Below are 22,343 nucleotides of genomic sequence, written 5' to 3' on the forward strand. Positions count from 1 at the left end.
TAATGAAATCAGGGAACGTTCCACCAACTCTCTTACCAGAAAAGTTCATGATCTAGGCGAATGTCTTCTTCATTCTCTTCAACTTACAACTGTTCTAGAAAATGTGTTATTTTTTCTAAATGCGTGACTTCCTTGTGTATGTTTGTGTGTGTGTGTGAAGAATATATTTTTCTTATTTTTTTGGCCACGACATAATGGACCAGGATGAGACTAATTAACATCTGTAGACTTCCCATCACGTCAAGTTAAATTGGGGTAATAAAATCTGCCACGTCTGTTCATGGGCTGTTTGTCAGATAGACTACTGACCATGATGGCGCTTTGGCTGTAATGTGCTACTAAAATAGAAGTTATTTTGCATTGAGAGACTGGGTCTACTTAACAGCTATTGCTCAGAGCGCATCACGCAAGGGCCACGTGGTGGGGGGCAGAGTGGGAAGAAGCCACCCCAGCTCCACGTGGGGAGTGCCACAGAGCACCAAAGAGGGAACTCCTTAATGCCGAGCGTGGGTGGGGGAGGCTCCGGGGAAGGGGGCACCACAGAACAGCGTAGCTAGGGCAGCCACACACATCAGCAAGAAATCGGAGAGCGCAGGTATGTCTGGGGACTCTGCACCTCTTACAGGTGCTTGGACCTGGCTCGGGGCTGTGGGTGGGATCTTACAGATGATGCCTGTAAAGGGCTCAGGCCATATCATTGAAAACACATGTAGTCCATGACCGATTCCTTGGCCTTCATTAGATGGACACTAAAGAGATGGTTAATTTTAAACAATGGAAGGACATGACCCCAGATTCCGGGAAAACATACCTGAGTGTCTGTCATCCAGACACGCTACAGTTCAAGAGCTTCTTCACTTCCTGGGCTTCTCTGCCCAGTTGACTCACTAATATTCCTCCTTCCCTTGGTCACTAAGCTGCTTGGAATAGATGGTGTTGGAAGCTTGGGTTTTTTTGTGTCCCATTTATCTAACTTCCTGCCTAATTTTTCCATTGAAAGTGCTGGCTCAAAGGTGGCTTTGCTCCCCTGGGTGGCAAGCCCATAGTTGAAATGGTGACCTGCCCAGATTTAAGGTGAAAAGACAGATGGGTTTTCTGCCTTTGGAGAAGCAAAGAGGATTGCCACTCATGACCCAAGCGAAGTTATTGAGAATTAAATCTCCATTTAATTTAGTGGTTTTAGGCCTCTAATCACAGAAGTACAGAAAAGTTCATTCTGGTTGAAAGATGAAGAATTTTCCATAGGTAAAAATTAATAGACCCACTAATAATCTTGGAAGTGTAAGGAGCCGTGGATATTGTCAAAGCCAGTCTCACTGATTTTATAAAATAATGAATTAAGTGACTCTGTTAAGGTCATACCACCTTTTTATCCCTCTTAGGTACAAACCGTCTGGTTTCTGCTGGAACATTTCATTTAAGCTTTTCCCTAAAGGTCACATTCCAAACCAGATCGAATTTGTGATTCAGTGAGAGACTGTGACCACCATGTCTGGCAGCCATACATTTCTCAGGGACAAAATGAAAACCCAGAGAAACATGGATCAAAACTGGCTGGTTCCTTGACTTTTTGTCCAGAGCAACTGAACTGTGGGTTGAACATCATCCTGAGAAACTACATAGATGAGCTAAAATATCTTCGTGTTCCATAATTTTGTTGTAATAAATACAGTTTAATGTACCATTCCTTTGCTATAGCATTTGATGGCAGGATGGCCACGTAGACTTCTGTAAGACCAGGAGGCAGAGTGGAGGCTCCCTCCTAATTCAGTGTGTCATGAGCAGGTGAAATCAGAGCTTTGTCAGGTTTCAAACATGAGTAAAAGCAGTGGAAGGTGAGCCAAAGTGAGGATGACAAAGAAATGCAGAAGAAAAAGAGAACAGAGAACCAGCACAAAAGCTACACAAGTTAAGGAGAAGCCAAAAAATCTTGTGACCAAGAGTAGGAAATAAAGCCATAAAGGGATATATAAATATTTTTAGCCCCCACACTATAGAATTTCACCTGCTCTTCTAGAATGTGGCTTCCTGGAAACTTTCCTTTAAATTTCAATATATTGGACATAATTCAAATATTGTATTTTTTCAGCTCAGTTTCAGGGGAATACTACTGTGATATTATTTATTTTGTGTCTGAAAATTGTGACATCTGTCCTGGACAGCTGTAAATATTCTTTTATTATTCAGTCCTTAGCCCTCTGTCTCACAGTGTCCCCGCAACACTTTGCTTGTCCCCGCACTGATTGTTGATTCTACCAGAAATATTCTTAGGTGATCTGTCACTAGAGATTTATTGTGAAAATCAGAAGCAATAACTTGGATGTTATATATTGTATGAATTATTTCTTTTATGGAATCTAAAGCTTAGGTTGAGTGATTGCTTTGGAAAGTAATTTTGCTCAACATTTTCTTCACTATAATTAAAAAGAATGACTCTTTTTTTTAATTGGTGGTTTATTAACTAAAAGAGAATAACCACCCTCCCCTACTTTTTTTTATTGATCTCTAAATTTTCCAGGAAACGTGTGCTGTGGGAGCTGTGTGACCATAAGCCATTTGATTTATGGTCACGTTGGTTTCCAGCTCACTCAAGAGCACATGATGTGAAGAAAATAGATTTCTTGGAATTAGTAAAGGTGAGCATTATAAATAACCTTTTTAGGTATGTGTCCCTGCCAGTCTGTCTCTTTAAAAGTCTACCCACAAAAGCTGTCCTGGAGCTTCTCCTGGAAATGGAGGCCCAGTGCCAGTCTCCTGACATGAGTGTCAGGAACGGAGAACACCAAGGGTGAGGTGAGATGTGGGAGAAGGTTTAGAGGAGATACCCTCTCAGAGACAAATTTAGGCTGGCTCTCTTGTAAACAAGAAAACCAGCAAATTGGGGTGACTTAGATGAAAAAGAAAGCGGGACTTGGAATATTTTAAAGTTTTTTAAATGTGCAACTATATTAGCATTTAGAAAAATAAAATTAACCCAAAATCATAAATGTCATTCTGAAATAAAACATAGTAATAGAGCTTAAACTTCAAATTAAAAAGTTAATGTCTTGGGGCACCTGGCTGTCTCAGTTGGTAGAGTACATGACTCTTGATCTTGGCATCATAAGCTCAAGCCTCACTTTGGGTGTAGAGTGTACTTTAAAAAAAAGTATGTCTCATTTAATTATAAAATATACATTTCAGGGGCACCTGGGTGGCTCATTCAGTTAAGCGTCTGCCTTTAGCTCAGGTCATGATCCCAGGGTCCTGGGATCGAGCCCCATGTCAGACTCCCTGTTCAGCGGAGGGCCTACTTCTCCCTCTCCCTCTGCTGCTTCCCCTGCTTGTGCGTGCTCTCTCTCTCTCTCAAATAAATAAAATCTTTAAAAAAGAATCTCCATTTCATTCTGCCTTATGTCATCTATTTCTTTCCCAGGACTTCCTATCCATTACATTTATTTCAAAAGTGTTTACCTTTACTTCTTGGATGTTGGTTGTAATAGCTGTTTTTAAAGCCTTTGCTAATTCTCAAATCTGTGATATGTCACAAGTAATATCTATTGGTCTTACTTTTACTTGTGAGTTGAGATATTCCTGAACCTTAACAGGCTGAGAAATTTTAGATTGATTCTTAGACGTTTTGAGTATTACGTCATGGGATTCTGGTTCTTGTTTCAGTCCTAAGGGGAATGTTGATTGCTTGTTTTAGCAAGCAACTGACCCACATAGTTACAGGCTGTAGGTTTTTAAAATTTTATGTAGCTTGTTCTCCTGTATTAAGGATTATATTAATCACTGTTGAGGGCTGAATTATGTGCCTCCTTTCCCCAATTTCATATGGTTAAAGTCCTAACCCCCAGTGCCTCAACATGTAATGTTTGGAGGTAGGGTCTTTGAAGAGATAATTAAAGTTGAATGAGATCATATGTATGGGGCTTCATCTAATAGGATGCGTACCCTAACATAAGAAGAGATTAGGACACAGACACACACAGGAAGAGCCACGTGAAGGCACCAGAAGAAGGAGGACATCTACAAGCTAAAGAGAACAACCTGAGAAGACACCAGCCCTGCTGACACCTTGAAATCAGACTTCCAGCCTCAAGAACCGTGAGAAACTAAATTTCTGTTACACAAGTCCCCATCTGTCATGGTTATTATAACAGCCCAAGCAGACTAATACATTCAGAGTTGATATTATTTTGGTCATGATTTGAAGAGTGAAACTTGTTTTTCTGAAAATCTACCTTATGAAATTAGTAACGTGACATTAAATAGAGGAAAATAATTAACATGCAAACTCATGTTCACATAAGGTACAAGATAATGTTCAGTGTGTCCTCGGGGGAGGGCCTGTGGAGGGGGTGTCCTGAGATTTGTGCTCACAGGAGTGACAAACAATCACCTCTTTTCCATATCATAGGGGAAATGGATGCATGGCTCTAAAAAGAGACAGACAAGGGAAAAGACTTGGAGATGGACTGCCTGATTTTTTAATTTCTTTCCATAAAAATTATCCTAAGCTATAATATAAATCATACAAAAAAACTGGGAAAACATTTGCAGCATCTGTGGTACCGAGTTGATTTTTTGAATGGATAAAGGAATGTTCTCAAATGAATTCAGAAACTAGTAATAGGCCAGGGAGGGGGGACCACGGGCTATGGGTGTGGAGCAGTTTGCGCACACACACACACACACACACACACACCCAACAGATGTGAATATCATTCACAGTGTTGAAATGAAAGGCATCCTCAAGCAAAGTAGCAAAGCTTTCAAATACATGTAAAACTTAAGTTGATGAGAACTTATACAAAGGAGCCTCCTCCTACACTATTTGTGACCTTTTGATAGATCCTGTATTTAGAGGGCAATCTGTTAAAATATGGCAGTGATTTTCTCTTGCAGATTGCCCTTTGTCCTATCAGTGATGTTTGTCGTCATGTATCCTAAGGAAATACCGATGAATGTGTGCAGAAATTTCGCTTCCAAAAATGTTTGTCCCAGTGTATTTTATAATGGCAAAAAGTGGAAAGAAGGAATGGCTTAAATAAATGTTATATTCAAATAAAATCATATAAAGATTTAGAAGATAATGGAATGGGAAATATTTTTACATTATTATGTAAAAAAGTTTCAAAGTTATAGGACTATTACAATTTTTTTTAATGTTATGTTAATCACCATACATCACATCATTAGTTTTTGATGTAGTGTTCCACGATTCATTGTTCCATGATTCATAACACCCAGTGCTCCATGCAATACGTGCCCTCTTTAATACCCATCACCAGGCTAACCGTCCTGCCACCCCCCTCCCCTCTAGAACCCTCAGTTTGTTTCTCAGAGTCCAAAGTCTCTCATGGTTAGGACTATTACAATCCTATTTTTGTAAAGAAAAATGTTTACATGTGAACACAAACCAGTGGAATGATATACATCCAAATACTGAAATGGATTATTTTGAATTATAGGTGATTTTTAATGTTTTTTTTTTCCCTGGATTGTCTTTCCCATGTTCTAAAATAAACATATAACATTTTTAAAAACTCAGTATAATTTATTTAAATATTAAGAAAGATGTTCCAGAAACAATAGTGATAGGATTATTTTGATTTCACAGTTAGTGATGTAGGACTTTTGAAACATGAAGTGCTTTTGCATTCATTTTTCAGTTATGTCTTGCTCTTATTTTGTTGATTTCACTGAAGATTATCTTTTATTTTAAATATTCCTAAAATTTAGGTCTTTCAGAGTTAAACTAATGGGTATTCTGTTGCTATGCATACCCTTGATATAGCATTCATTTTATAATTACTCTTGGAATGGGACTAACTTCTAATTATGAATCAGTTAAGAAAATTAAATTTCAGCTGTATTTTTACAATCAAATATTTCCATGGACCATTTTTACCAAAATAATTCTGTGCCAAAACACCACCACAATGTAGTGCATTACAAATAATCAAATCTATTGGAAAACCAAATTAGATATTTTTAAAATGAATTCTCTCTAAAACAACACTGTTGCTTATCAAGAATTAAAGAAATACCGAGCCTGTTTGTGTGTGTGTGTGTGTCTGTTTGTGTCTGTTTTTGGCCAGTGGAACTATCTTTGCTCTTTACTAAAGCAACAAGGAAGTATTGTTTCTACTGAAATCTGTTGAAGTTGATCCTCCGGGTGTGGTGTTCTGGGCTTAGACTTCTTTATCCAGAAGGCTGTGGGTCTGAGCATCCTTGGCCCGCCCTCCTCCAGCCCCCAGTGAAGCAAGTGGAGCCAAAAATGTTTTCTTCCTGGCTCACTGTTCTGTACACAGGCCATCCCAGGAGGTGGGTGGCAGTAACAGAGGGGTCACGGGGTACCACAGGTGGCTCTGTGCCAAGGCTGCAGCTTCCGTGGATGCCTCTTGGGGGAGGGCTGGTGGCTGGGGACTGGGCTCCTGTCACTCCAGAGGCTCTCCTGCGGGTTAGTGGGCGAAGGCAGGCCCATTAATTACTGATGGCAAATGGCTGCCGTTCCTGCCTCCCGCGTCTGCATCTCCAGGTTTGCATGTGGAATCAAGGCAGTGACGTGCTGGACGGTTTAGGTGAAACAGGGTTACAGAAAATAAGGAGTCTTCTCATAACACCTTGCATAAGATTTGTAATGCAGTCCAAGAATTGCAAAGGTTGTTGGATAAATAAAAATCACACCTACGATTTTTGAGCGCTTGCTTTTGGCCAGCCACGGCACAAAGCAGTGTTATCCAACATATTCCTTGATTTTAAATGCACAGAACAGCAGTTTTCCTATTCTACAAAAGATGAAAGAGAGGCTCTGAGAGTTTAAAGAACTTGCTCGAAAGGTCACACAGTGTGGAAATGATGGAAACTAAACCAGTTTTTTCACACACATGCCCATCGACATCATGGTTAAGGGGTCTCTTACCTAGGGCGTCCGTTCTAAGTACATCCCCAAATATTAAACAGATTTATGCTTAACAAGTGGAGCCGCAGACCTATCTGAAGCTGGGAGACTATTTTTAGGAAACTCTGCAGGTGTGGTTTACCTGAGTAGATTTATCTTTACTGAAACTGTGAATTTTTAGTGTCACTGCATCTCTGTGTGTGTGTCTTAAGAAGTTCCCACATCTCAGGGTGATACCTAATTCCTTTCTCATGAGTTGGTCCTGAGAATTATTCTTTGTCCAATGAGCTCATGATAGCGATGCTGTTATTCTATTTTTCCTGGACTAATATTCCTGACATTTGTCAGTCTCTGCCAGCCAGCGAAATGGGTTCCAGAGATTCCAGGGCGGCCAGGGAGAGGCAGTCTGAAGAGGTCACATCTTAGAGCAAAACGTATGGGCTGAGAATGTTGGTGCTACACTAAATTAACAGAGTATTTCAGTTGTAATTTCGTATCAGATACATGACCAAAGGATGCAAGGTAGTCCTTAAGGCATGCATGTGAGGCTACTCTGTTCTGTAGAAGACATTAAACTAGATTGATCCTGCTTTTGGAATATTTTAATACAGTTTTACCGTCCACCGGATTTGCCAGTAACATACATATGCGTGATTCTGATGTGCGTGTGCCCGGCGAACAGGCTTTTTCTGAAAGGAAAGGTGTCTGTGATTTGCACTCAAGGAGTAAAGTAAGGTGATGATGGAGGTGACACCGTGGGGGAGGGGGGGCAGCAGCTGGGACGTGGCTCCAGTCATGTCTCAAAGGACACCTGGGGAAACTTCTGAGAAGGCTGCCTCCGTGTTATAAATACCCTCTAGGATAGTGCTGTTTGCCCCTTGACTACTTCCTTATAACTCTCAGCATTATGATAATCAACTACTCATAAGGAATTAATTAAAACAAAATTTGGAAAATTTCCAGAACAAAATTTGTTTCTAGAACAGAAGGAAAAGGGAAGCTTTGAGAATTTGTTACCTGACTCCAGTGGACCAGAGAAAAGGAAAGGGGTTAAAAGCACTTACATTTTGATTGTCGACAAGAGTAGCCGGGAAGTCAAGTTCTGGGGCCCCTGTGGAGAGGAAGGGGGCCGGACAGAAGTAGCTGTTCCCACTGGGCAGGAGGGGGGTGCTGGGAGGAGTGCACCACAGGTGTGAGTCTCTTGGTAGAAGCTTCCCGTGTTCTCGAAAAGCCATGGTACTCCGTGTGCTCCCTCCAGCTACTGGGAGAAACCCTGCTCTGTATGTCTGTGACCCGGGACAATTGGTACCAAAATAATATGCAATGATCGAGGATGCAGAGAACAAGAATGTTTCTGATGTGCATCACTTGGCATTGGGTTTCTTGGCACTGGATGTATCTGAGAGCACCTGGAGGATTTTCTGCAGAAGGAAGCCTTCTGTAGTGCTCACCTGTGCACTGGTCTGGTACCCATGGTCACAGCGCAAGAGAAGTCTGGGATGAGCCCCCGCACCCTTGTATTTAGAAAGTTCTATAAATACAGCGTTGAGGGTCCACCCAGCATAAACACTTAGCTCTTTCTTCTCACCCTTTCCATATGCCAGACTATCATTCATGTGCTCTGACCTGCTGCCTGGGTGTTTTTCAGCAAGTTTGTATTTGTTTTTTCTTTTTACCTTGTTGTTTGGGTATTTTTGCAATGAATGTATCGTTTGTTTATGTGATTTCTCTGAAGTAACTGAGTATTTGGGGATCGTGGGTAGGTCTGTTATTTTCAGAGCTTGCTTTTCCCTGAGTCTATGGTGTGAGCCAGCCTTTTTTTTTTTTTTTTAAGATTTTTTAATTTATTTGAGAGAGACAGAGTATGAGCAGAGGGAGGGGCAGGGGGGAGGAGCAGGCTCCCCGCTGAGCAGGGGCTCCATCCCAGGACCCTTAGATCATGACCTGAGCTGAAGGCAGATGCTTAACCGACTGAGCTACCCAAGCGCCCAGCGAGCTGTCTTAATGCGACTCCCCTTCCCATCTGGGTTCACCTTTGAACAGGGAGTCACCTCTGGGCCTGCCCTCCCCTTCTCCCTGTTTCTTACCACCTCCATGCCCTGAGCAGGGCAGAGTTTCTTGAAAACACCCAGTAGAATGCGGTACAGGACCAGCCCTCCTGGGTCTGTGTGTAGTCTTCCCTGGTGGCTTAGCTGGGATGCGAGAACAGAGACCCTGGCAAGTAAGGACCCCCCGTTGGTCGCTCAGACACTGTTCCTTTCAAGCAGGGAAAGTCGTCATCTTTTGCTCAAATGTTACCCCCTTGGAATGAATGGTAAGCCTTAGGAAAGTGAGTTAACCTCTGGGCTTCAGTTTTCCTCATCTGTACAATGGGTCATGCGGTTTCACTTCCATTGATGGCAGAGTAGCTCCTCTCAGACTCATCATCCCCGAGATAACACTACAAACTCTGCATAAACTACGAAAGAAAACTACCCGAAAACACTGGAGAATGGCTGAGAAGAAGGAGAAGCACCTGGGAGTCAGTGCTTGGATGGAAGCTGTTCTTCTGGATTTGGGGCCTTGGGGAAGCCTCAGCCAGGCCCGGCGGGGAGCGACGAACTCAGAAAGAAGTCTGCAGTTTTCCCGGACTGGGCCACCAGTAAGACAGTGCGGTGATGCGCCAGCCACCGGCATGGGGGGAGGGAACCTTAGAGCGAGGCCCCCAGTGCTGCATGTGAACCCCATGCAGCCCTCAGGCGGACTCCTGGGAGGAGCAGTGACGGGACAGAACCCCAGGACGGAGCAGAGGTGGCAGCTGCTGTCCTCGTGCACACTGGGAGGGCAGCTTGGGAATGTGTCTTGTCATCTACAGCAGGTACTGGAGATGTCGCCAAGGAGTCACCGGGTTAAATGAAATGGAATTTACAAAAAAAAAACCCAAAGCGATTGACCTAAAGGAAAGAGAGGAGGAAAAGAGGAACATAAAGCAGGTGGGACAGACATAAAACAACCTGTAGCATAGTAGATCTAATCCCGCCTTGTTAATAACTGTTAAAATGAATGGGCTGTATGCAGAACCGTAGTATGTATTTGAAAGTAGCCAAGAGAGTAGATCTTAAAAGTTCTCATCACAAGGAAAGTTTTGTGGTAATTCTGTGACGTGATGGATGGTAACAACTTACTGTGGTGATCCTTTTGCAATATGCAAATACCCCATCGCTATGTTGTCCCCCTAACCCCAATACAGTGCTAAATGTCGGTCATGAACCAATTGAAAGAAAAGAAAGGAGAAGGCGTACTGGTCAGGAGGCGGCTGAGGCTGTTGGTTCTCTCTGTCGCCGCTCTTCCTTCCGCTGTCCTGCTTCCTGTCACAGGCGTGATTCTGGGAGGCACCTTGCTTCCTGTGCCCCCCACGCTCAGCGGTGTGGTCCGGACAGGGGGCTCCCTCTCCAGCTCCAGATGAACTCTGACTGGTTCAAGACAATCCCCAACCCTAGAACCCGAGGAAAACCGGCAGAGGAGCTTTGTCACTGGCAAAACAGATTAATGAAGGGATAATTATTATTATTTTTTTTTATTCTTATGTTAATCCCCATACATTACATCATTAGTTCTAGATGAAGTGTTCCATGATTCATTGTTTGTGCATAACACCCAGTGCTCCATGCAGAATGTGCCCTCCTCAATACCCACCACCAGGCTAACCCATCCTCCCACCCTCCTCCCCTCTAGAACCCTCAGTTTGTTTTTCAGAGTCCATTGTCTCTCATGGTTCGTCCACCCCTCCGATTTCCCCCGCTTCATTCTTCCCCTCCCGCTACCTTCTTCTTCTTTTTTTTTTCTTAACATATATTGCAATGAAGGGATAATTAATTATTAATAGACATGATGGGGTAGCCTCTTTGGAAGATAGTTTGGCGGTATCTTATAAAGCAAAATAATAGTCTTATTATGAGATCCAGTAATTGTGCTCCTAGGTATTTATCCAAATGAGATTTAAAAAAAAAAAACTTATATCCACACCAAAACCTTCACACGCACATTCATAGCAGCTTTATGTATAATTGCCAGAAATTGGAAGCAACCAGATGTCTTTCAACAACTGAATAGAAAAATAAGCTGTGGTCCATCCACACAGTGTATTCAGTGATACAAAGAGATGAGCTTTCTAACCATGAAAGGACATGGAGGAACCTTAAATTTAAAAAATAATAAAATTAGAAGCAGGGGGGGGAGCCTTTCTAACAAGGCTGGCTCAGATTAGAATTGGTTACCTCCTCAGGTTCATGGAAACAAAAATCTGTGGACCGGATACACTAAGAGGTTGAAATTACTGGACTAGGTAAAAAGCAAGACACAGTACCATGCTGGTTGCAAGAGATGCACTTGAAGTGGAGAGACAGGCTAAAGATACAAGGCTTGTGAGGGCCACGCCATACAGACAAGCACCATAAGGCCACAGTGGCCGTGTGAAGATCCCATTCAAGACCCAGAGTTACCAGACACATCACAATCTGATGGTGCCTCCGTTAGGAAGACAGAACAGTCTCGGATACATGTCTGTGCTTCCAATAACTGAAAATAGAACTGATAGAATGAGAAAGAATGAGAGACAAATCCCCTTTGACTGAATTGCTGATAATTAGGGGGAAAAAATAACACCGATCTCACACAAACTATTTAAAGAAAAAGAAATGGAAAGAACGCCTCTCAACTGATTCTTTGAGGCCAGTATAACCTGGTTACTAAAACTTAACAAAGATAGTCCAAAGAAAGAAAGGGACTGACTCATCTTCCTAATGAATTTATATGCAAAACCCTTACTAAAATCTTAGCACATCAAATCCACCAATACATACAAACGACAATCTATCTGGACCACGTGGGTTTTCCCCAAGAATGTAGGGCCAGTTTAACATATGAAAATTAATCAAGTTAGTCCACCATGTTTACAGAATAAAGGAGAGCAACCATGCAGTATTGCAACAAATGGAAGAGCGTTCGGTACAAAGCAACACCCTTCTATGATAAAGACACTCAACAACTTAGAAGAGAAGGAAACACTTTTAAGCCAATAAAGAACATCTATGAAACACGCACCACTAACACCCTACACAGTGGCCAGATATTAAACACTCTTCCTCTCAGATTTGGGACAAGGCACTCCTATTCAGTATTTTACTGCAGGTCATACAAGTGAAATGAGGCAAGAAAAAGAAATAAAAGGCATAAAACATAAAAAGTAACAAGTAAAACTGTCTCTTTTCACAGAGGACCAAATATTTACACAGAAATCCTCAGGAATCAAGTAAACAACCTGTAGAACTAATACGCAAACATAACAAGGTTGAGGGGTACAAAGCCAATAAACAAAAATCGGTTGTATTTTTATATACTGGCAGGAAAAGAATTGAAAAATAAAAGTAAAAATAGAATTCTGTTTATAGCTATGTAAACAAACAAAATATTGAGTAATACATTTAAAAAAAGACAAGCGAGATCTCTGCATTTAAAATTACACAGCTGCTGAAAGATGTTTTAAAAAAAAAAATTAGGGGTACCTGGGTGGTTCAGTTGGTTAAGCGTCTGCCTTTGGCTCAGGCCATGACCCCGGAGTCCCTGGATCGAGCTCAGCGGGCGGAGAGCCTACTTCTCCTCCTGCCCCTCACCCGCTCGTGCTCTCTCTCTCTCTCGCTCACTCTCTTTCTCTCTCTCAGATAAATAAATAAATAAAAATAAAAATAAATCAGGATAGGGTGCCTGGGTGGCTCAATCGTTAAGCGTCTGCCTTCGGCTCAGGTCATGATCCCAGGGTCCTGGGATCGAGTCCCACATCGGGCTCCCTGCTCCGTGGGAAGCCTGCTTCTCCCTCTCCCACTCCCCCTGCTTGTGTTCCTGCTCTCGCTATATCTCTCTCTGTCAAATAAATAAATAAAATCTTTAAAAAAATAAAATAAAATAAAAAATAAATCAAGATAAATGGAGCAATGTATTGTGCTCATGGATTGGAAGCCTCAAAATTTTCTCAAGATTGCCGTATACAACCAACCAGTCCCAGTTATAAAACCAACAGGCTTTTTGTAGAAATTTATAAACTGATTATAAAATTTATACTGAACTACCAAGCACTTAGGATAGTCAAAATTATCATGTAAAAGTAGAGGAAAGTTAAGCTATTCCCTTTGGTTGGCTTTCGTAGTCAAGACAGCTAGTGTTGGCATGAGGATCAAGCAGTGGGGCAGTGGATCAGCACAGAGAGTTCACAATAGACCTGCTAATGCAGCCATGGATTTTGGATGGAGATGCCAAAGTAATCTCACGGGTAAATGAAAATCTTCAAAATGCTGTTGAAACAACCGAATATACACGAAAAGAAAAACAAAAGTAAAAACAAAAAACCTGTATCTCTACCTCTCATCGTAAAGAAATTAAATCCAAATGAATCATCTATTCATAGCTAAATGTAAAAAACCAAAAGTATAAAACCCCTAAATGAAATCATAAAAGAATGTGTTTGTTGGGGCCGACGTAGAGGATGGGCTTCTTATGCAGGACACAGAAAGGAAGAACCTTAAGGAAATAAAGTTTTCTCATCAAAAACACCGTTTAGAACATGAATCGGTAAGCCACAGATAGGGAAATGTATTGCCAAACGTAGGTCAAAAAACTTTTATCCAGAATATACAAAGAACTCCTACAATTCAATAAGATGAAGAAAAACAGCCCTGTCAAAAATGAGACAAAGGATCTGCACAGACATTTCACAAAGGATGGCATATAAATGCCCCAGAAGCCCATGAGAGGGCCTCCAATTCATTAATGAACAAGTTAAAACCATAATGAGATAATACCCACAAACCAAAATAGCTTAATTTAAAAGAATGACACCACCAATTGTTGGCGAGATTGTCCGAGGTGTCCTGCACCTACTCTCTGCTTACTGTCACATGTCTTCTCACGCTTGTTGTTCTGGGGTGAAAATACATTATTCATTTTACTGCTTCCTTAAACACTACCTTCTATTCTAATAGCTGTAAAACAGAGCAATAAACGTAAAGGCAGGTTTACTAGATTAAGTGAGGAAATGCGGACTCATCCATGAGAGACTCTTGACTCTGGGAAACAGACTAAGGGTTTCCGGAAGGGAGGTGGGTGGGGGGATCGGGTAACTGGGGGATGGGCATTAAGGAGGAAACGTGATGTGATGAGCAGTGGGTGTTGTGTGTAACTAATGAAAAACTGAACACTACATCAAAAACTAATGATGTACTCTATGTTGGCTAATTGAATTTAAATAAGAAAAAATTGAAAGGAAAATACCATACTAAGCTTGTCCCCAGATTCAGCCACCTTAGTTTATATTTTTCTGTCTTGAGACCGATAGATATGATTATGACTATATTTGAAAGGAAAACAATTCACCGATTTTATTTTATTTTATTATTTCATTTCATTTTTGTGGAAAACAGCATTATAGATTTGGGCTAATCCATGACAAGGTGATAGAGGCAGTTTAGAGGTCAAGAAAAAAAGAATTCCACTAAATTAGTGACGTGGAAATTCAAACTAGAATTGTAATTTTAAAAAGCAGCCAGTGTTAAAGTCTTGGATACGTGTGCAGACCTGTCCTTTAGCCGCCTCTTTCACTCCCTGTACTTACCCGCCCTGCCTTCCCGCCCTGGGGTCTCCTCAGTGCAGGTGATTCGTCTGCACCCGACAGTTCTAAGTCTGTTCATGAATTCTGACAAATGTGACAGGAAGAAAATATGCAGTTCACGTTGGCTACCAGGCCGCCTTTCGGCATAGGAGGAAGCTGATCAAATAAGCCCTCGACAGGGACCTGGGGTGCTGTGCTTCCCAGGGGGTGCGTTAAGGTGGCTCAGCGGCAGTCTCTAATTTGCCCAGACATGTTCGTGATAACCTTTGTGTAAGACTGTCAGAGAAAGGCCTGCAGAGAGGTAGCCTTGTGGATCTGCTGACTGTGATCAGTAGTCTTTTATCCCAACGTGTGTGTGAATGAAGAGTCATCTTGAAATGCTGGCAGGGGGGCCAGTGAAGGTACACATGATGTGAGCTTGTACCTGGATGGGTACGGAGACTCTGTGTCTGTGCCTTTGTGCATCCAAATTCATGTCCATATCTGCATCCATCTATCTATCTATTTGCAGAGGGAGAGAGGATAGATAGACAGATAGACAGACAGACAGACAGACAGATAGATAGATAGATAGATGCATAGATAATCAGATGGAGGGAGGGAGGAAGGAAGGGAAGGATGGAAGAAGGGAATGGATAGCTACATACATACATACATACATACATACATACATAGACATAGAAATATACAGATATTAACCCCCACGTTTATAGGTGAAGAGTCTGAGGCTCCCACGTGAAAGAGCTACCCAGAAGTAGATAATCCATGACAGGTGGAGTTAGGATCCACAGCCTAGTCTGCAAAGGCACAGAGACCTCTCTTTCAGCCCAACATGATATTATTCACATGACTAACTTCATCATCTCTTGGGACTCAACTCACCTGGTCCAGGAAGTCTCCGCTTGCTCTGCTTCCTGCCCAGGTCAGTGTCCCTGCTCTCAGTGATGACCCAGTAAATTGCAAGTCACTTGGCTTTGGCAGCCCAGGCAGTATCTCGAGTTTGATGCCTTCGTGTGGCTCCTTCCCTACGATGTTGCGAGGTAGTTCAGTGACATGTACTGTTTTCTTTTTAATTTAATCATTCTAGTCTCAATTTTGTACTTTCATTCATATCAAAAGCATTCATGTTTCTTATAAATGTGATACATGGGCATAGTTAAAAAAAAAAAAAAAGCTGAAGCAAAGGAAAATGAGAAGTTTCCCCACTCCCACCCCTTCTCCTTCTTCAGTGTTTACTGTGAACACATTCCCTGCACCTTCCAGGGAATGTCTGGGTTCACCTCAGCGTCCCTGGAGTCTCATGTTGGGCCAGGTGCCTAGCTGACAAAAGCCTCCCCAGATGACTGTATGGATGCGGCCTGTCCCTTAAATTAAAAACAGAAATGGAGTCAATATTCAGAATGGCAGCAATCAATTTAAAGATTCCATTATAAGTTCTGGACAAGTAAGGGAGAGAAATGAGAAGAAGAGCACATAAAAGGGACAGAGAGGAGGATATAAAAACACTTAGAGGAAGGATAGGTTAGGATTTCACCTACCAAGTGTCCATGGCATCTCCCCACCCTGCCCACCACTGCAAGGCAGTGTTATTACATTATTATGATGATACTAGTCAGTGCAGTTAGTCACAGTGAAGAAGAAAGCCCATAAATATGAGAGAAAAAGTGAAATTTTAAAATTATTCTTGTATTATCTCTATTATTATGATTGCAAATAATGTGTTGTTACCAGAAAAACCCAAGAGAATCAAGAAAAGGGATTAGAAGCAATGCAAGAAGCTGATAAGACTTTCCTTATTTCAATAATATTCAGTAATATACAGAAAACTGTAATAGAAGAAGTGATTCTACTGGAGATACTTCCAAATGTATGATTTTTCTGAATAAATTACTAAGAAAAATCGGAGGTCAAGAAAAAAAGAATTCCACTAAATTAGTGATGTGGAAATTCAAACTAGAATTGTAATTTTAAAAAGCAGCCAGTGTTAAAGTCTTGGATACGTGTGCAAATAAATAGGAAGTGGGGACATATTTGGGTGCAAATACTAAATATTATACCGGTGTCAATCCCTACCAAATTCATTTATAATGTTAACGCATGGTTAACATCCCCATGGACCTTTTTTGGTAATCGTGTAGTCTGCTAGGCTACCATAATACCTCAAACTGGGTGACTTAGATGACAGAAATTTATCTTCTCACCATTCTGGAGGCTACAGGTGTGAGATCAGGTACCAATGCGGCCAGGGTCTGGTGCTTTTCCCCACATCATCACGTGGCCTTCTCATGTATGCTGGGAGAGACCAGGTCCCGGGCATCTCTCCTTAGAGGGGCACTGGTTCCATCAGACAGGGACTCAGCCTTCTTGATGTCAGCCCATTACCCCCAAAGGCTCCATCTCCAAATACCATCACATTGGGGGTTAGGGAATCACCATACGAATTAAGGGGAGGGCTCACAAGCTCTCAGTCCATAACAGTAATTTGAATAAATAACTATGTATTTTACATGGAAAAAATAAATAAGAAATAGTACCTAATAAAATCTGCTTTGGCAGTTATGTGTTTAGAATCAATAGATAAATGGAATATTACCATGACTGGCGTATCCCGGGCCAGACAATACTTACTTTTGGCCCTGTGAGCCAAATTCTTCATTTCTGTTATAGTACAAAAGTGATCATAAATTGTATATAAACAAATGAACATGCTTTGTTTCAGTAAAACTTTATGTACGCTGAAATTTGAAATTCATATAATTTTTATGTATCACCAAAGATCTTACCGCTTACTTTTGTTTTTTTCCAATCATATAAAAATGGGAAAAAAAAATCATTCTTAGCTCAAGAGCTTTACAAAAACAAACTGTAGACCTGATTTGGCCTGTGGCCCATAGTTTGCCAAGCCCTGGAAGAGAAAAAGGAACAAAGAAAGAGATTCTAAAACACATAAAGAATTAAGATGTTACAAAGGCAGGGTCACCAACCAGTGAATAAAATAAAGGTTTTTCAGTAAATAGTGTGAGACATTGGCTAGGCAACAGAGAGAAAGAAATCATGGTAGACCTTCATCCAATGACAACCAAAATAAATTCCAAATGGAGAATTAAGGGAGAACAACAGGAACAAAAACAAAGTCATTAAAATCAAGGAAAATAGAAGTAAGTAATTTTGTAGTGCAAAGTCCTTTCTAAGCCTACAGGGACCTTCCCTGGGCCCTAAATTCTGCCCGGCCTTCCTTGGTGATCCCTTTCAGTTGTCCCCCCGAAGCTCGAGCATCTGAGAAAGGTTTCCATCTTACTCCTCCATGGGGCTTCCAGAAGCTTCCATGCCGTGACATACATCACGGCACTGCCAGGTGCTCCCAGCACTTGGGATCATTCTCACCTGGAAGAAGCACCCTCGAAGCCTTTCTCCCCCCAAATATGTGAAAACCATCAAATAAACTTTGCACTGACTGAGCAAGGTTAAATGGGCTCTTTCACAACTGATTCCAGAAGTCCCCTTGGTCATGGAACTGTTCCCTCCTTCCCTGCACCTGTGGGCATCAGACACGGTTGGCTCGCAGATTGCGTGCCTGGCACAGAGAGGCCTGGCTGGAGTACTTAGACTCCATCGACGGAAATCAAAATCAAAGCTGGCAGGACCTGTTGGGAATGAGATAGAAGGGAATGAGTCATTCTGGGGGGTCATGTACTTAAGCAAGAAAGACAAAAAGATACTGATGTAGGCTCAGTTCTCACGCCGCCACCTACGCCGCGGGCTCGTGGTCGTCCCGCCCCGGCATTGTCGCGGGCACTGCCCAGGGAGCCGGCCGGGGCTGTGGCCGGGGGCCGGGTGCTGGTGGTGGGTGTGGGTGGCATCCACTGCAAGCTCCTCAAGAACCTCGTGCAGGCCGGCTTCTCCCACACCGACCTGACTGATTTGGATACTGTAAATGTCAGCAACCTCAACAGGCAGTTTTTGTTTCAAAAGAAACATGTTGGAAGAGCAAAGGCCCAGGTTGCCAAAGAAAGTGTCCTGCGGTTTTACCCGAAAGCTAATATCTTAGCCTACCATGACAGCATCATGAACGCTGACTATAATGTGGAATTTTTTCAACAATTTATATTGGTTTTGAATGCTTTAAATAACAGAGCTGCCTGCAACTGTGTTAATAGGATATGTCTGGCGGCTGATGTTCCTCTTATTGAGAGTGGAACTGCTGGTTACCTTGGGCAAGTAACTACCATCAAAAAGGGTGTAACGGAGTGTTATGAATGTCATCCCAGACCAACCCAGAGAACTTTTCCTGGCTGCACAATTGGTAACAGCCCCTTCTGAACCTATTCATTGCATCGTTTGGGCATACAAGTATTTGTTCAACCAGTTGTTTGGCGAGGAAGATGCTGATGAAGAAGTACCCCCTGACAGAGCTGACCCTGAAGCTTCCTGGGAACCAATGGAAGCTGAAGCCAGGGCCAGAGCATCTAACGAAGATGGTGACATTAAACGTATTTCCGCTAAGAAATGGGCTAAATCAACTGGATATGTTGCGGTTAAACTTTTTACCAAGCTTTTTAAAGATGATATCCAGTATCTGTTGACAATGGACACACTGTGGCAGAAAAGGAAACCTCCAGTTCCATTGGACTGGGCTGACGTACAAAGTCAAGGAGAAGAAACCAATGCATCAGATGAAAAAAATGAACCGCAGTTAGGTCTGAAAGACCAGCACAGCCCGTTCTAGATGTAAAGAGCTATGCATGTCTTTTTTCAAAGAGCACTGAGACTTTGAGAGTTCATTTAGCAGAAAAAGGGGATAGAGCTGAGCTCATATGGGACAAGGATGACCCGTCTGCAGTGGATTTTGTCACCTCTGCTGTGAACCTCAGGATGCATATTTTCAGTATGAATATTAAGAGCAGAGTTGATATAAAATCAATGGCAGGGAACATTATTCCTGCTACTACTAAGGCAGTGATTGCTGGGTTAATAGTATTGGAAGGATTAAAGATCTTATCAGGAAAAACAGACCAGTGTAGAACAATTTTTTTGAATAAACAACCAAACCCAAGAAAGAAGCTTCTTGGGCCTTGTGCACTGGATCATCCTAACCCTAATTGTTATGTATGTGCCAGCGAGCCAGAGGTGACTGTTGGGCTGAATGTCCACAAAGTGACTGTTCTCACATTACAGGATAAGATAGTGAAAGAAAAATTTGCTATGGACATCTGGTACTACCAGATGTCCAAATTGAAGATGGGAAAGGAACAATCCTAATATCTTCAGAAGAGGGAGAGACAGAAGCTAATAATCACAAAAAGCTGTCAGAATTTGGAATTAGAAATGGGAGCCGGCTTCAAGCAGACGACTTCCTTCAGGACTACACTTTATTGGTCAACATCCTTCATAGTGAGGACCTAGGGAAGGATGTTGAATTTGTAGTTGTTGGTGATGCCCCAGAAAAAGTGGGGCCCAGACAAGCCGGAGATGCTGCCAAAAGCATAACCAATGGCAGTGACGATGGAGCTCAGCCTTCCACATGGAGCTCAGCCTTCCACATCCCCTGCACAAGAGCAAGATGATATGCTCACAGTTGATTCAGATGAAGAAGGTCCTTCAAATAATGATGACATCAGTGAGGAAGAGAGAGGTCGCAAGAGGAAATTAGATGAAAAGAGAATATCAGTGCCAAGAGGTCCCGCACAGAACAGACTGAAGAGCTTGATGATGTTATAGCATTAGATTGAACAGAAATGCCTCTAAACAGAACCCTCTTACTGGGCAGAACCAGGTTATTTGTTATGTTCTTTGTTCCAAAGGGAAAAAATTGACACCAGTGACTTGAAGATGATTCTGCTCCCTTTGAAAGCATTCATTTTGCTAGAACAATTAGAAACACTGCGGTATGCTGTATTGAAAGTAGGAATATAGTTTTAAAGCCCTTTGAACAAAGTGTGTACATAACCAGTCATGAGATGAGACAACACGATGCATGTTGCCTTTTTAATGTAAATACCCTTTGGTATCATTTAACAGTTTTAAAATATTGTGGTTTAGTAAAGTTGATACCTGGTTATAAATATTATGCCTTTATTTTTGGTTAGAAGAAGAATTATTTTTAGCCTAGATCTAACCATTTTCATACTCTTAACTGACTGAAACAGATTCAAAGAAGTATCAAGTGCTATGCATTGAAACGTGTTTCTTAAATGTTAACTGGCACTATGTATATTAATGTAAAACAGTGTTAATTTACTCGAGTTTTCAGCTTCTACTGCCTGGTATGTCTGGGTAAGAAGCCAATTTTTGTGTATTGTTACAGTTTCAGGTTATTTATATTTGATGTTTTGTAGAACTCAAATAGGATTATACTAAATGGCATCTGCATACTTGTTAAAAAAAGATAATGATGTAAAAAGAGTGTGTAAGAAAGCTAAATTTGGGACACTTGCAAAAAATGATAGAATAGTAGAGATTATTAATTGATACTGGAAGTCTTTTCATTCTGCCATTTAATTTCCTTTTCTCAGATAATGATAGTGGCTCTTCCTGACACAAGTACCAGAGAGTATAAATTCAAGACAAACTGCTGCAAAATAAGGCTGCATTTAAGCTTTGGCTAACTTTTTAAAAAAAGTTTTGTTTTTAAGAGTTGTATGTGGGTTGGCGGGGGCGGGGCGCCTGGGTGGCGCAGTCAGTTAAGTGTCTGACTCTTGGTATCAGCTCAGGTCATGATCTCAGGCTCCTGGTATTGAGTCCCACGTCAGGCTCCGCGCTGGGTTCTCTCTCCCTCTCCCTTTGCCCCTCCCCCCTCAAATAAATAAATAAATCTTCAAAATAAATAGTTGTATAGTTCTATAAGTCATTCTAGAATTCTGTGTTCTCTTTATTCAAAGGCATATTGAAAAGATTGGGAATTTTGTGTTTGTTTGCACTTGGGAAAAAATAAGTTGTTCATTTGAGGCTATATATAGGAAGCAAGATTTTTCTCTCTGATAATAGTTCAGTAGCTTATGAAAGTACTGCCTGTTTTCCATCATCAGAAAAGATGAAATAATATACAAAATTATTTGACAGGGCCATGATACAGTTCAATAATACTACCAAAAGTGATGAATGTTATGTTGTGGACAAAGTCAGCCCACAGGAACTTGCAATATAAATGTGGTTGTGATGGGGCGCCCGGGTGGCTCAGTTGGTTAAGTGTCTGCCTTTGGCTCAGGTCATGATCTCCGGGTCCTGGGATCGAGCCCCACGTTGGGCTCCCTCCTCAGCCGGGAGTCTGCTTCTCCCTCTCCCTCTCGCTCTGTGCTCGCTCTCTCTCAAATAAATAAAATCTTAAAAAAAATAAATACATGTGGTTATGTTAATATATATGGAAAAGAAGTTTGGTGTGTTTTTGCTTCTGGGCATTTAAAAAGTTAGCTTTAATTAATTTTTTTAGTTAATCCATCTCAATTATTTATGTATTTTGTACTCATTAAGCTTATTTCTATAATTTCTATTTTGATTTTTTCATATTTTTATACTGGTATCACAAACAGCATTCAAACTGAAAACAAGTGGTTCCTATTCAAATCTGTGGTCCTTTTTTAATTTTCAAGGGAATTCAATTTTATTGTGGTTTCATTGCCATCTTGAAAATTCTAGTAGGAGGTAAATCATTTTAGCTTTAGAAGATGCTCACGGTGATTGGCCATTTAGATCTCTTCATCTTTGAGGTAGCTTTTAAAATCTTTTTTCCCTATAGGGTTGTCTTTTTCCTTTTCAATTTGTACAGGTTATATCTATAACAGGAATATTAAGCTTTTATTTTTTTATATGTGCTGCAAG

General features: G+C 41.4%; 1 protein-coding gene and 1 pseudogene across 1 annotated transcript in view; both read left to right on the forward strand.

Annotated features, from left to right (window-relative positions):
* ADCY2 (adenylate cyclase 2) overlaps positions 1-22,343 on the forward strand; it is a 369,586-nt gene that overhangs the window by 146,655 nt on the left and 200,588 nt on the right. The gene's annotated exons all lie outside the window — the stretch shown is intronic.
* LOC102742327 (SUMO-activating enzyme subunit 2 pseudogene) lies at positions 18,212-21,727 on the forward strand (annotated as a pseudogene).

The sequence above is a fragment of the Leptonychotes weddellii genome, chromosome 7 (genome assembly GCF_054177405.1).
Source record: "Leptonychotes weddellii isolate Sample4059 chromosome 7, ASM5417740v2, whole genome shotgun sequence".
In the NCBI taxonomy this organism is placed as follows: Eukaryota; Metazoa; Chordata; class Mammalia; order Carnivora; family Phocidae; genus Leptonychotes; species Leptonychotes weddellii.